This window comes from Castanea sativa, chromosome 11 (assembly GCF_040712315.1).
Source record: "Castanea sativa cultivar Marrone di Chiusa Pesio chromosome 11, ASM4071231v1".
Lineage (NCBI taxonomy): Eukaryota > Viridiplantae > Streptophyta > Magnoliopsida > Fagales > Fagaceae > Castanea > Castanea sativa.
Window position 1 is genome coordinate 57,698,749 of NC_134023.1, and position 16,487 is coordinate 57,715,235.

General features: G+C 36.6%; 1 pseudogene; it reads right to left on the reverse strand.

Moving 5' to 3' along the window:
• Positions 1–7,442: 7,442 nt before the first annotated feature.
• LOC142614759 (LRR receptor-like serine/threonine-protein kinase EFR) lies at positions 7,443–15,338 on the reverse strand (annotated as a pseudogene).
• Positions 15,339–16,487: the final 1,149 nt, after the last annotated feature.

Sequence of the window (16,487 nt, forward strand, 5' to 3'; positions counted from 1 at the left end):
TTGTTCGAACCATTCAGCCCTTTGTCTGGGAAAGGCTAATCGTCGAAAAAAGAACAAGTATCCGAACGAAAAGAACACTGTTTTTCCCACAGACGGCGCCAACTGATGATGCTAAGAAGATCAGTAGGCTGGATGCTTCGGACTTGAAAGGACAACTTGCTCTCTCTGCGGCCTGAAGAAAAAAGAGAAGCCAATCAAAGGCGACCAGGACTGCCGGCCAAAAAACCCTCCGATGGTAAAGTTAGTTTTTCTCTCTATATTTTTGGAGTTCCAACTTTTTTGAAGTAAAATTCACATACCTTTGCCTTGTCTGAATCAGTCTTTATATTGTTCCTTCATAGACGGTTATCGAAATTGGAACCTCTCCTGGATTCAAGGGGGCTTAAACGTAACTGCCATAACCGTTTAGGAGTTGCACTTCTATTTCACAACGGATACATGACAGTTATGCGTGGGATAAAGGATTGTCACATTATATTGGGAGATTCTCCTAAGTATGATACCCTCGTCCTGGAATTCCTTCGTCGAGTGTGCCTGTTAATTCCAAGTGTAGCATCCTCGTCCACGAATCTTTATGTGGACGAGTCCTCTCGGGGCATGCTGTGCGCATCCCATGGACGAGGGATGTAGCTTCGCTATCACCCTCAGGACGGCCTTGTCCGTTACCCTCGTCCTGAGGATAACTCCTGGACGGCTGCCGAGGTGATGACCGTCCAAGGACGATCTGAGCGTTTTCATCCCACATCAGAGATCAATAACTAGAAAAACAAAAAGTAAAAGAAAAGTGAAGATAGAGATTGGAGTGGGTGTACGTGTGTGGAGGAGAAAAAACAAGAGAAAAAAAAAGAAAAAGAAAAAAAAGCAGAAGATATGTATGGATGAAAAGAAAAACTAAAGAAAGAAAGAAAAATAATATAAAGAATAAGAAATCAAAATTGAGAAATGCTACCACAATTTTTTCACAATACTTTCACAATAAATCTTAAGTGACAAATTTTTATTAGCTAATATTAGTGAGTAAAAAAATAATATCAGTGATGAGTTCAAATTAGAACTAGTAACAACTTATGACATAAGATTTTTGTTGGAGCATTTTAATATTAAATAATTAAAATGAATAAATTTTATAACATAAATGTAAAGATGTGAGAGTGAATGTGGAAGATGAGGAGTTAGTGAAAATGTTTAATCCCACATTGAAAAGGAGAGAGACTATTTTGTTCTTTTTAATTGTGGTGATTAATGGGCTAACATGAATTGTCTCAAATATTGGGCCAGATACGTGCGCAAGGGGGAGGTGAATGGTGGAGGTATTACAATATACACTAAAAAAAAATAGAGAGATTCTTGGCAAGGAAGGGTGTTCTTTCTGGTGGAGTTTTGGGCTTGAACACTTTGTGCAAAGGTTGTTCTAGCCATACGACACTTGTTGGGCTGTTGTATTTTGAGGGAGACAAGTCAGAGACGGTCTGCACCGGTTACAAAGTTTAGCCAACCAAAGGCTTGAATCTCCTTAAAATTGTTGGTGCAAACACAATGATAATAAGGAGATTCGACACATGGAGTCTACACAAGAGAAGCCGAATGAGCCTGTTGGAGTTCTTAACAAGCCATTTCGCTTTAAGGGAGCCCACTTCAAGAGGTGGAAAGGAAAGGTCCTCTTCTACTTGAGCTTTCTCAAAGTTGCCTACATCCTCATTGAGAAAAATCCGTCAAAGATTCCTACCGATGAGATGAGTGACGAAGAATATATTCTTCATCAAGAAAAAATAGATAAGTATACAAAAGATGAATATAATTGTTGCTTTTATCTATTAAATTGTCTTGCCGATCATTTCTATGATTATTATGATACAACTTACAAGTCTGCTAAAACAATTTGGAAAGCTTTACAAAGCAAGTATAATACCGAGGAGGCAGGTGCAAAGAAGTATGCTGCTAGTAGATTTTTCCATTACCAAATGGTGGATGGAAAATCGGTGGTGGATCAAGCACAAGACTTCCAAATGATTGTAGCAGAATTGAGATCCGAAGGCATAAAGATCGGAGACAATTTGGTGGTAGCTGACATAATTGACAAACTATCACAATCTTGGACGGAGTTCCAAAAGACTTTGCGGCACAAACAAAAGGAGACATCTTTGGAGACCTTGATCACACGCATTCGTGTGGAGGAGGAGGCTAGAGGACAAGATGCACTCATGACACAAGAGAGCAATGGTAATTCCACCACAAAGGTAAACCTTATTTCATCCAATAATAATATGTCCAAAAATCATTTTCCTAGAAATGGTCAATTGAAGCCAAAAAAGAAAGACGTTAAAAATAATAATAGATCACCTCAAGGAAGGAGAAACCCGAATAAAAATTACAATAAGAATCAAGGACCCCCTTCACAAGATCAATTTAATAGATCTTGTTTTGTCTGTGGTAAAAGTGGGCATATTGCTCGATTTTGCAAATTTCAGAAACGTGAATCTGTCCCGCAGGCTAACGTAATCGAAGAGCCTTTAGTGGCTATGATTACAATATGGTGCAATATGTTGAAGGGTGGTGGGCAGATTCTGGTGCTAATAGGCACATCTGCTATGACAAAAATTGGTTCAAATTGTACACTCCTTTTGAAAAAGAAAAAACTATTATGCTTGGTGACTCTAGCAAAACCAAGGTTCTTGGGAGTGGTGAGGTTGAATTGAAATTCACTTCTAGACGTGTGCTAACATTGAAAGATGTACTTTACACTCCGTCCATGAGGAAGAATTTGATGCCAAGTTTTTTGCTTAACAAGGCTGGCTTCAAGCAAACTATGGAATCTAATAATTATGTAATCACTAAAAATGAGTTATTTGTGGGCAAGGGTTATGCTTGTGATGGAATGTTTAAATTGAATGTTGAGAATAATAAAGCATCTACCAGTTCAGTTTATATGCTTTCTTCTATTAATTTTTGGCATGCTCATTTGTGTCATATAAATAGTAGATATGTGGGAATCATGAGTGGTTTAGGATTAATTCCAAGACTGTCAAAAGATTTTGAAAAATACGAAACTTGTAGTCAAGTTAAGATTACAAAAAGGCCTCATAAAAGTATTGTAAGAAATACCGAATTGCTTGAGTTAATTCACTCCGATTTATGTGAATTTGAGGGAATTTTAACTCGTGGAGGAAATAGATATATTATCACTTTTATTGATGATTTCTCAAAATATACAACTACTTATTTGTTGAAAAATAAAAGTGATGCTTTTGAAAAATTTCAAGATTTTTTAAAAGAAGTTGAAAATCAATTCGGTAGAAAAATAAAAAGAATAAGAAGTGATAGAGGCCGTGAGTATAAATCAAGTACATTCAACTCATTTGTTCAGTCTTTGGAAATTATCCATGAAACTACTGCACCATATTCACCTGCTTCTAATGGTGTGGCTGAAAGATAAAATAGAACTTTAATTGAGTTAACAAATGCCATGTTAATTGAATCTGGTGCACCTTTACATTTTTGGGGTGAAGCTATTTTAACTGCATGTCATGTTTTAAATAGGGTGCCACATAAAAAGTCACACACCACACCTTTTGAGATGTGGAAAGGACATAAGTCAAATTTGGAATATTTGAGAGTATGGGGTTGTCTTGCATATGTAAGGCTTACTAACCCTAAAATACCTAAATTAGGTATAAGAGCTACTACCTGTGCTTTTCTTAGTTATGCATTTAACAGTGCAGCCTATAGATTTTTTGATCTTGAAAACAAAATAATTTTTGAGTCCGGTGATGCAATTTTTCATGAAGAAAAATTTCCTTTCAAATTGAAAAATAGTGGGGGTAAAGAAAATATTTTGTCACAACCTAGTTCTTTTACTTCACATTTACAAAATCAAGAAAATTTTGAAATGGAACCTAGAAGGAGTAAAAGAGCTAGAGTTGAAAAGGATTTTGGTCCTAATTATTATGTTTTTAACATTGAGGAAAATCCCCAAAATTTAAAAGAGGCCTTAACATCACCTGATGCTATATTTTGGAAAGAGACTATAAATGATGAGATGGAATCTCTAATTTCTAATAAAACTTGGAAATTAGTAGATCTTCCACCGGGTTGTAAGACCATAGGTTGTAAATGGATCCTTAGAAAAAAGTTGAAACCAGATGGATCAATAGATAAGTTTAAAGCTAGACTTGTTGCAAAAGGCTTTAAACAAAAAACTGATCTTGATTTCTTTGATACTTTTTCTCTGGTAACGAGAATTACATCTATTAGATTGTTAATTGCTATTGCTGCAATTTTTAATTTGAAAATTCATCAAATGGATTTAAAAACTGCTTTTCTAAATGGGACCTAGAAGAAGAGATTTATATGGATCAACCCGAAGGCTTTGTAAAGCCTGGGCAAGAAAGCAAGGTATGTAAGCTAACTAAATCCCTATATGGCTTAAAACAAGCACCTAAACAGTGGCATGAAAAGTTTGATTCCTGCATGATTGAAAATGGTTATAAATCAAATGAATGTGATAAATGTATTTATTCTAAATCATGGAATAATTTACATGTTATTATTAGCCTCTATGTGGATGATATGTTGATTTTTGGCTCAAATATGCATGTTATAAATGAAACAAAAAAATATGCTTAAAAGCCATTTTGATATGAAAGATCTTGGTGAGGCTAATTTTATTTTGGGCATGAAAATTACAAAAATATCTGATGGAATATATCTTGATCAATCACATTATGTTGATAAAATATTGATTAAATATAATTTTCATGATCATAAAAGTGTAGCTATTCCTTTTGATTCTAGTGTTCATTTATTTCCTGTGAATAATGATGATGATATTTTTAATCAAAAGGATTATGCTAGCATCATTAGTAGTTTGCGTTATGCTACTAATTGTACTAGACCTGACATTGCATATGCAATAGGAGTGCTAAGCAGGTTTACTAGCAAGCCTAGTAAAGATCATTGGCTAGCTATTAAGCGAGTCATGAGATATTTAATTGGTACCAAAAGTTATGGTTTGTCTTATAAAAAATACCTTGCTATGATTGAAGGTTTTAGTGATGCCGATTGGAATACTTTGTCAGGTGATTCTCTTTCTACCACTGGTTATATTTCTACCTTAGGTAGTGGTGTCATTTGTTGGAAATCTAAAAAGCAAACAATAATTGCTAATTCAACAATGAAAGCTGAATTAATAGTATTAGCTTCAGCTAGTGAAGAGGCAAATTGGCTTAGAGATTTGTTATATGAAATTCCACTTTGGGAAAAGGCAATTCCACCTATATTAATTTATTGTGATAGCACTGCTGCAATTGGTAGAATTAAAAACCGTTATTACAATGGTAAATCTAGACCTATAAGAAGAAAGCACAGTACCGTGCGATCGTATTTGAGTAGTGGCATCATAACTGTGGATTATATTAAATCTAATGATAATCTTGCAGATCCATTTACCAAGGCCTTGGCAAAAGATAGAGTCTAGAATACATCGAGGGGGATGGGACTAAAGTCCATAGAATCATGAGCCATGTATGAGGATACCCAACCCAAAGACCAGAGATCCTGAGAATTGGGATGGGAAAAACGAATCATACGATGGTCGTAAGAAATGCACAATTAATTTTGTTAATTATTTATTTTGTAAATAATTTTTTAATTGTTCATCCCTATGATGTAAGTGCATTTATCCTGTAATGTGGAGAGGTTGAGTAAATAACTCTTAATGAAATTTGTAGCTCGTATGAGTGGGCTGTTAGAATTACAGGAGCACCTTTGACAAAATTTCACCTATGTGAGTGTGGGGGTGGGGCCGCTCCCTATGAGATTTGGACTTAATCTCAAATACACTCATGATACCGGGATCAGTACATGGTCGTAAAGTGCTAGCTATAAAAGCTCATGTCAACACCTAGGTTGTTATGTGTAAGCAGTGACGCTTAATTTTTCTAAAGCAGTCCTAGTTCAAGTCAGAGCATTTTAATAAGTGGGGAATTGTTAGAGCATTTTAATATTAAATAATTAAAATGAATAAATTTTATAACATAAATGTAAAGATGTGAGAGTGAATGTGGAAGATGAGGAGTTAGTGAAAATGTTTAATCCCACATTGAAAAGGAGAGAGACTATTTTGTTCTTTTTAATTGTGGTGATTGATGAGCTAACATGAAGTGTCTCAAATATTGGGCCAGATACGTGCGCAAGGTGGAGGTGAAGGATGGAGGTGTCAAATTTGGGAATGAATCAGCACCTTGGATCCTCCTACTTGACAGCTCATTCAGAATAATTACCATATCCGTTAGTGAGTAAATGACCCGAATTAATATTTCATTTTTATTATGGAAAATAATGAGCCATTAACCTACTTAATGGACTATCCGTTTGGGCCAACTCTGGCCCATCAGAATAATGGACCTAATTAATCATATTAATTTGGGTAGTAATTTCGTGAGGCCCATTGAGCCTATAAATAGACCCATTCAGACACAATCCAAGTTGCTGCAATATACACTAAAAAAAATATAGAGAGATTCTTGGCAAGGAATGGTGTTTTTTCTGGTGGAGCTTTGGGCTTGAATACTTTGTGCAGAGGTTGTTCTAGCCATACGACACTTGTTGGGCTGTTGTATCCTGGGGGAGACAAATCAAAGACAGTCTGCACTGGTTATAAAGTTTAGCCAACCAAGGGCTTGAATCTCCTTAAAATTGTTGGTGCAAACACAATGATAATTTTGTTGTAAAAGTATTGCAAAAAATTTTTGTGAAGATATCACTTCTCGTTAAAATTAGATGATCCTACAACTCACTATATCATTGCAAAAAGTGCTCCATGAGATTTTAAAAATATATATATCATCGGAAAATTTTAAAATATTACCATTGGAAGATTAAAATATATCATTGTTGGGAATTTTAAAATTTAAAAATATTACTGTTGGAAGATTAAAAAATATAATTATTGGGAATTTGAAAAATAGAGCCGTTATGAATGAATAAAGAAATATTAAAAAAGGAATAAAGAAATAATGAATAAATAATATTTTAATTAGATAGAGAAAAAGATAGAGTTTTTTGGAATGTATATTTGAAAAAGTAAGTATGTGAAAGGTAAAAGTCATTGTTCATTCTCCAAATAGTAAAAAAAATTAAGGTAACTGCGGGAGATGCTCTAATAGGATGTAAGCCAGTTCCTTGTAATCTCAATCACTCCATAGTGGAAATCAACCAAATAAAAATACATGTTTAGGTATTGTAGAAGTGTAATCGGGCTCATTGCCAATCCTATGTATAGTAGAATGAGCTTATCAAATCTCAATGGGTTCCAATCTCCATAGGATTCCCTCGCACCCTCTTCCCTAATATACTTGGACTAGCCTTATTAAGGTTAGATTATATGGTTTGGTAGATACATTACCATATTAAATCTACCAAAGATTTCAAAAAAAAAAAATTACCTATCGCTTGAACTTCGTCTGAGTAGTGTGTATACGGGATCTAAGAAAGTTTTGCCGAATTGAAAGCAACTTAACTGCAATAGCATTGATGTTCATCCTTTCTCTCGGAATTTCTGTGGAACAAGCAACTCCAATTCCAAGTATCAAAATCACGTATTCATGAATTTCGAAACTTCCATTTCAATTCCCATTACAAATGTCATTCGTCCTTCTTTCTCCCTTTTGTCTTTCCCTAAGAATAGCAGGATCTATAATGTCAATTATTTGTTTCGGAAAAGTTTCTTTGATGAAGTCACGAAGACTTAAGCTATTGTGGAACATGTTATCCGTTGGTCTTTTTCTGGTGAACATCTTTAACAATAATATACCATAACTATAAACATCACCATATATTGATCCCTTATTTTCCATTCCATACTCAGAAAATGTACATAGCATATATTATAATCGGCATACTTTCAAAACATAAAAATAAGGGAAATAAAAAAATTTAGAAGATTTAAAGAATGTTTTTCAATGGCTTGAAAAAAAAAAGATATCTAGAGATTTTCGTTATAATACATTCTATCTTTTGTTTATAATCAACATACTTTCAAAACATAAAAATAAGGGAAATAAAAAATTTAGAAGATTTAAAGAATGTTTTTCAATGGCGTGAAAAAAAAAAAGATATCTAGAAATTTTCGTTATAATACATTCTATCTTTTGTTTATAATCAGCATACTTTTAAAACATAAAAATAAGGGAACTAAAAAAAATTTAGAAGATTTAAATAATGTTTTTCAATGGCCTGAAGAAAAAAAAAAAGATATCTAGAAATTTTCGTTATAATACATCCTTAGTAACAACATATTTTCAAGCTTAAAACTATAGTAGAAAATATGGGAAAAGGAAAGCAATTAAATTTAAGAAATGTAAAATAAATTTACCTGGAGGAGTATAACCAATCGTTCCTCTAACCCCAATGGAGCTTAATTGATTAGTAGAAGAATCTTGGATAATATCATGAAGGAATCTTTCCAAGCCGAAATCACTTACATGTCCAACCATTTCATCATCGAGAAGAACATTGCTGGGCTTGAGGTCACAATGAAAAATTGGTGTTTCGCAATGATAATGAAGATAATCCAATGCACTAGCAACATCAATAGCGATATTCAACTTTTGAAGAAAACTCAACTTTCTTGGTTTTTCAAGAGCATCATTTGTTCTTGGAGTTGGATGTAACCACTCATCTAGGTTGCCATTTCCCAAAAACTCATATGCCAATGCCTTAAAATCGTGACCTTGATAGTCAACGCCCGAACATGCTGTGAGCACCTTAACAAGATTTCGGTGTCTAATGTTTCTCAAAGCCCCACACTCACCTTTGAAACTTTTGGAAGCTCCATGGCACCCTAAGTTCAGCACCTTGATAGCAACAGTATGTTTATACTGATCAAGAATACCTTTATACACTGCCTCGAAACTACCCACACCAATTAAATTAGCAGAAGAGAATCCATCAGTAGCATTCAAGAGACTTTGGTAAGACACATTCACAAGCAAATTTATAGAATCACTTGAGGTATTTTCTTTCCTTCTTTTCTTAAAGAAAAAAGAAATTGAAATGATAGGACCAAATTTGCTCCAATAATCCCGAAAAGTATTAACATCAATGTAAGAGTCAACTTTCTCTTCTTGGATTTTTTTGTTTTTGCATTTAGGAAGTTGAAAATTTGGTATGCCCCCACAAAGCTCATTATTTCCCTTAATCGAAATTGCACTTGCATTCATGAAAACTCCATTTGTTGGTAACTCACCCTCAAAATGGTTGTAAGATAGATTTAATAATTGCAAGAGATCAAAGCTCTCCAAAAATTTTGGTTCTAGAGAAATTATTTTTAGAAAGGTCAAAATGTTCAAGGCCTCTTAATGACTCCAAAGACGAAGGAACATCCCATTGGAAGAAATTTCTTCTCATAGCTAGAAATTCTAGCTTTACACAACTTTTAAGAGTTGCAGGAATTTCACCAAATAACAAGTTTTCAGAAATATCCAAATGTTCGATATTTATTAAACTCCCTATTTCCATGGGAATGACACCACTGAATTGTTTGCCAGACAAGCCAATGCTATTTGGTGAAAAAGAGAGACCAATAACTTGCGATGATATGTTACCACTAAGATTGTTATTAGAAAGATTAAAAATTAACAAATTTTGACATTGACTAAGACTTGAAGGGATGTTTCCCAGAAGATTATTGTATCCTATATACAATTCCAACAAATTTGTTAAATTTCCAAGAGAGGATGGAATATTCCCAACGAAATTGTTTTGAGATAAATCCAAAAATTGTAATTTCTGAAGATTTCCAAGTATAGAGGGAATGTTGCTTGAAAATTTGTTATTCCACATTTCTATGTCTTCCAAGTTGATCAGATTTCCTATCACACTAGGAATATTTCCAAATATTTTATTATCATTCAAATAGAAAAAGGTAAGAGTAGTTGAGATGTTGCCAATGCATTTAGGCAACTCCCCCCCAAAGTTGTTGGTATTTATCTCCAAATATCTTAGGTTGATGGCATTTGACAAAGAACAAAGAAAACTCAAGTCATTTGCTCCTCCATTTCCAAGCTGGTTTTTGGCAATGAAAAACGACCTCAATCTATTTAGCTTCTCTAAAGAAGGAAATTTTCCAACTAGTTTATTCTTGGCCAAATTTAGTATATGTAAATTTGAGGCATTTGATATTGAAGCAGGAGTAGGTCCAGTAAACTGGTTGTCGTTGATGGCAAATATTTCTAAATTTGGTAAGGTGATACCTATGTCCAACGGAAGATACCCTTGGATTTGGTTAACTCCTACATCGATCTTTCTTATTGAAGAGATATTGAAGAATGGGGGAGGAATTGTACCAGACAACTTATTTGATGCCACAACAAAGATTTCAAGTTTAATCAATTGGCCAAAAGAATCAGGGATACTCCCACTCAGGTAATTATAACCTACAGATAAGCCTATTAGAGATGGTAAGTTTCCAAAAGAAGATTGGATAATTCCTATGAAACTATTTTTATGAATGGCAAAGATTTGGAGCTTTGACAAGGTGTCAAGCTTTGTAGGGATTTCTCCAACCAGATTATTAACAGCTGCATGAAACAATATGAGGTTGGCACAACTAGATAAATTGTTAGGAATTGTTCCATTTATAGTGTTATTGTTCAATTGCAAGACTTGTAGTCTATGCAAACTGTTAGTGTATAGCTTAGACTACATTAGTCCATTGGGCTTGGCCCAGTATACTGTACTTGTAGTTTACTCGAATTACTTGTGTTGTTCACATAGAATATACAAACTATTTAGTCTTTCTCTTACACTTTATAGTCTTAACATGGTATCAGAGCCATTACTCTGACTTTCTGGTTCCTGTGGACATCTTCGACGTTCTTCCGCTACCCTCGCCTTCATCCAGTAGGCACTGTCAGAAGCGAGTCACCGTCATCACGCCCACAGTCCCTGTAACTCTTGGATCTCACTGTTCTGTTCGTCCAACAGCCAAAGCAAAGACATAGGGTGACAGAACAGCCAATCCTGAGCAAAACCGAACCAAGAATAGCATGAAAAGACTTTACACGTGCCCACATGCGCCGCTTGAATCTTCTGCCTGTCAAACACGAGCTATATGCACCACCACGTGCCACAGAAGTTCGCCACGGCTACACGCACCAGTCAATGAGACTCCACGCACCGGTCAGTGCGTCATCCGCCTACGTCAGCACACGCCAGCAGTTGACTTTCACCATTGACCATCACTGTTGACCGTTGACTTTGCGTTGACTTTTTGACCAAAGTCTAAATTTTCCAACTGGGCTTGTCTTTCTCAATTTTTCGCATAGATTTTGATTTTGAGCTCCGTTTCTGCATTTAAGGTCTATAAACCCCACTTTTTTAGTCATTTTCTTCATCATGGCTCCACAAAACGAACAAGATATCATACGTCCTATCACCATTATGTTGGATGGTCCTGCTAACTATCATGCATGGTCTCAGAATATGACTGTCTTTTTCAAGAGTGGTAAACTGTGGAGATATGCGACTGGTTCAATTCTTAAGCCAGTACCAAAACCTCCATCCAAAGCCACAACTACTGAAGATGCCTCAAAGACTGCTGTTACAGTGGATGATTATGAAGAACGCTTAGAGGAATGGGAGAGTATTCAGAGTAAGATTTTTTCTTGATTTATCAATACCTCTATTCCCTCCATTCATAATCTTCTTCCTCATCTTGAGACTGCTAGGTTACTTGGAAATTTCTGGCCGATCGCTATAATTGCATTAATGATTCAAGCCTGGAGTTCCACATTGAATCAAAGCTTTATCAAATGCGCCAAGAGACAGGTCAGTCTATTTCTGATTATTATTCTTAGACTTCTACTACGTGGGAACAACTCTTTGCTGCTGATCCTCCACTAGTGTGTTCTAAGGACATTGAACTCTTTGCCAAATATCGGGATCGCCGTAAATTTATGCACTTTATGATGGGTTTACGTGAGGATTTTGAGCCTACTAGGGCTTCTCTGCTGAGCCGGTCTCCTACTCCTTCTCTTGATGTTGCAATCAAAGAGCTCAGTTCTGAGGAGAACTGTCGGCCTACTTATCACATGTCATCATCTGATCATGTATTGGCTACACCATCTCCACAGCCTCCCGTTGCTGCTTTTACTGCTCCTCCACGAATAAACTCTGGTTGTCCTACCTCTCAGTCTTCCAAAGGTACTCGCTGTGAGTTTTGCCGTGCCAAAGGCCATGACATCTCAGTTTGTCGCAAACTGCAGAAATTTGTGCAAGAGCAGAATAAAGCTTCTCTTCCTCGGGCAGCTGCTGTATGTCCTTCAAATCCATTGGTTCTTGCATCGGTTCCTACTGAGGGGGGATCTAGATATTTTTTCATATTTGTGGATGATTTTTCTCGATATACTTGGATTTATTTGCTTCACCATAGGTCTAAACTAGTGTCTATTTACCAAACATTTCATAAAATGATTGAAACACAGTTTAATCGCACTATAAAAGTCTTTCGGTTGGATAATGCCCAAGAATATAATGATAAATCTTTCCTATCCTTTTTAGACAGTCATGGTACCTTTCCTCAGCAATCTTGTCCTTACACCTTTCAACAAAATGGTTATGCAGAACGAAAACATCGTCACATTCTTGATGTTGTCCGCACCCTTCTCATTTCTACCTCTCTTACTAAGCGCTTTTAGGGTGAGGCAGCACTCACTGCTGTGTACACCATTAATCGTATGACTACTCCTCTCTTCGGGTTTTTGGTTGTGCTTGCTTTGTCTCTCTTCCTCTTCATGAATGAACAAAGCTCCAGTCTCATGCTCGTCTCTGTTGTTTCCTTGGTTATGGTATCTCTCAAAAGGTATTTCGCTGCTATGATCCCATTTCTCATCGCCTTCGTGTCTCCCGTCATGTTGAGTTTTGGGAACATCGTCCTTTCATGAGTCTTCAGCAGTTTCCTGCATCCTCTTCCTCAGAGTCTCCCATTTTTACCGATCTTTTCCTCCCTCTCTATCCTGAACTTGTGGAGGATTCTTCTACATTGGCTGCCTCTCCAGATGACTCATCTCCAGTTCCGTCCCCAGCATATGACCCGCCTGTCCTGGATCCTGTGGCACCACCCTCTCTTAAGTCTCTTGTTGGTCCTAAACTTCGTAGTTCCACCCAAGTAAGCATTCCTCCTCCTTATCTCACTAATTATCACTGCTCTTTTTCTCTTGCCACCCTCTATGAACCTCACACCTATCGTGAGGCCCATACTGACCCTCTTTGGTAGCAAGCTATAAACGAAGAACTAGATGCCCTTCATAAGAATGAAACTTGGGATATAGTTGATTTGCCTCCTGGTCAGTCTGTAGCAGGTTGTAGGTGGGTTTATAAGATTAAGACCAAGGCTGATGGATCTGTTGAACGATACAAGACTCACCTCATTGCTAAGGGCTTTACTCAGGAGTATGGCTTTGACTATGAGGAAAAATTTGCTCCTGTTACTCGCCTTACATCTGTCAAATGTCTCATTGATGTGGCTGATGTTCGTCGTTGGCCTCTTTATCAAATGGATGTGAAGAATGCTTTCCTCAACGAAGACCTCCAAGAAGAAGTGTACATGCAACCACCCCCTGGCTATCCACACTCCGGCAGTCAAGTTTGTCACCTTCACCTTGCTCTTTATGGCCTCAAGCAAGCTCCTCGAGCTTGGTTTGAAAAGTTTAGCTCAATTGTTGCTCAGCGGGGTTTCACTTCGAGTCCTCATGACACTGCTCTTTTTGTCCAAAGATCCTCTGCTGGTATCACTCTTATTCTTCTTTATGTTGATGATATGATTATTACTGGAGATGATTCTGTAGGTATCCACTCTCTTCAACTCTTCCTTAGTCAACATTTTGAGATGAAAGATCTAGGCACTCTCAGCTATTTTCTTGGGCTTGAGGTTACCTTATCCTCTGATGGATACTATCTTTCCCAAGCTAAATATGCTTTTGATCTACTCTCTAAAGCTAGTATCACCGACAGCAAGACTGTTTCCACTCCCTTGGAATACAATGCAAAGCTCACACCCTTGGATGGTGAACCTATATCTGATACTACTCGCTATCGTTAGTTTGTTGGTAGTCTGATCTATCTCGCTGTTACTCGTCCGAATATCTCACATGCCGTGGGTATGGTTAGTAAGTTCATGGATGCCTCTCGTTCTTTCCACCATGCTGCAGTTCTTTGGATTCTCCGATATGTCAAGGGCACACTTTATCATGGTCTCCACTACTCCTCTCGATCTTCTCTCGAGCTTCATGCTTATTCAGATGCAGACTGGGCAGGTGATTCGACTGATCGATGCTTTATTACAGGTTTATGTTTCCTGTGGGGTACTTCTCTTGTCTCATGGCGTAGCAAGAAGCAAGATGTGGTTTCCCGTTCCAAGACTGAGGCTGAGTATCGTGCCCTTGCCGACACCACTTGCGAGCTTGTTTGGCTTCGCTAGCTCTTGGCTGACATGGATGCTCCACAGCCCATTGCCACTCCTCTTTATTGTGACAATCATAGTGCCATCTATATTACTCATAATGATGTCTTCTATGAATGCAATTGAGATTGACTGCCACATCACTCGCTAGCATCTCAAGAAAGGCAATCTCAAGTTGTTCTCCATCTCCTCTGCTGACCAGCCTGCTGATATCTTTACCAAGACTCACCCGTCTGGTCGTCTTCGAGATTTTATATCCAAACTCCAATTGACTCCCTTCTTGCCACCTCAAGTTTGAGGGGGGATGTTAGTGTATAGCTTAGACTAGATTAGCCCATTGGGCTTGGCCCAGTATGTTGTACTAGTAGTTTACTCATATTACTTGTACTGCACACATACCTAGCCTATATAAGGCTCTCTATTGTACATTATTGTTCACATAGAATATACAGGCTATTCAGTCTTTCTCTTACACTTTATATTCTTAACACAAACGGCCAATTTCTTGAGGAATTTCATTATAAAAGCTATTGTTTTCAAGTTTTAGCTTCCGCAAAAAACTTAAATTTTCAATATTTGGGGATATAGAGCCTACCAATTTCTGAGATTGCAGGCCCAACATAGTGACCCTTTGATGTCGACGACCACAGGAAACACCTTTCCAATGGCAAAAATGGATGCTATCATTCCAAGAGCTCATGACCCTGAGAGAATCCTTACTAATCTTGGCTTTGAAGTCGAGCAATGCCAACCGGTCAGTCTCATTATTCTCACCAAGCACAGAGGTGAGAAAAAAGCCAAAGCGGCAGAGAACGATAAACGTCTGCATGGAAAAAGATGATTATGGTGGTGCTAAAATCAGGTGTGAACAAGGCCCCATGCAATGTGGTTAAAAAGGCTTTTGTTTAACTAAGATGACGGTTTATCAAATTTTGAAATTGATGTGTACAGGAGAAAATGGGCTTTTGCCTTTTTTATTTTTTTTATTTTTTTAATATCCAACAAAATGCCCCATGTTTGAAATTAATTAGGAAAATGCCCCAGTTTTGAAACTCGATTTTCTAAAAATCGAGTTTCAAATATAGAACTCGATTTTTGGAACATCGAGTCATAGTGAACGTGGACTTAGAATTTTTTTTTTCTTCTAGAACTCGAGTTTCATGAACTCAAGTTCCATGTAAAATACTCGAGTTCATGGAACTTGAGTTCCACTTGAATTTTTTCAAGGAACTCGAGTACTTCACATGGAACTTGAGTTCCTTGAATGGAACTCAAGTTCCAGAATTTTTTTTTTTAATTTTCAATTTGCTATAACTCGATTGTCCAAAAATTGAGTTTTAAATTGAAACTCGATTTTTAAAAAATTGAGTTTCAAAACAGGAGCATTTCCCTACATAGTTTTAGATATGGGACATTTTGCTGGATATTAATAAATAAATAAAAAAGGAAAAGCCTCTTTTCTCTTATGTGTATATATGGTTGTTTTGTAGCTGAAAAAGAACAAATTTATAGCAAGGGAAAGAAGACAAGTAGTCCAAGATATAGTGATGTTCGGACCCACTTCTAAATTGAATAAAAGAACCAAACAAATAACCGTGTGGGACAATATTAGAGACTGTAACAAGGAACCGCGTGGACAATAATTAGGTATATCAAATTGGGGCTCTTAGAAAAGAATGTTACTGTAATTGTTCTAGAACAAAATTTAGTTACAGAATTAGTTGTAACTTGAAGTTATAATCTTACTTAATAAAATAAGCTGACGACATGTTAGAGATTTGGCCACCCTATCAAAGTGACTAAAAGCAATAACTTTAAATTTCAATTGCTAAAATCGTTTGTGGTCTAAAATTTAGGAACCAAATGATGCATTTAAAAGGCTTATTTTTTAGGTAACACAGTTCAAATCAATAAAAGTTAGATTGGAGCCAATACTCGGGATTCTGTCATTCATGCATGGGTCCATGTTTTATGCCCGAATTACACTCACAACCAATGAAGTCAGTACCGTTTCATACCGGCCGGTATA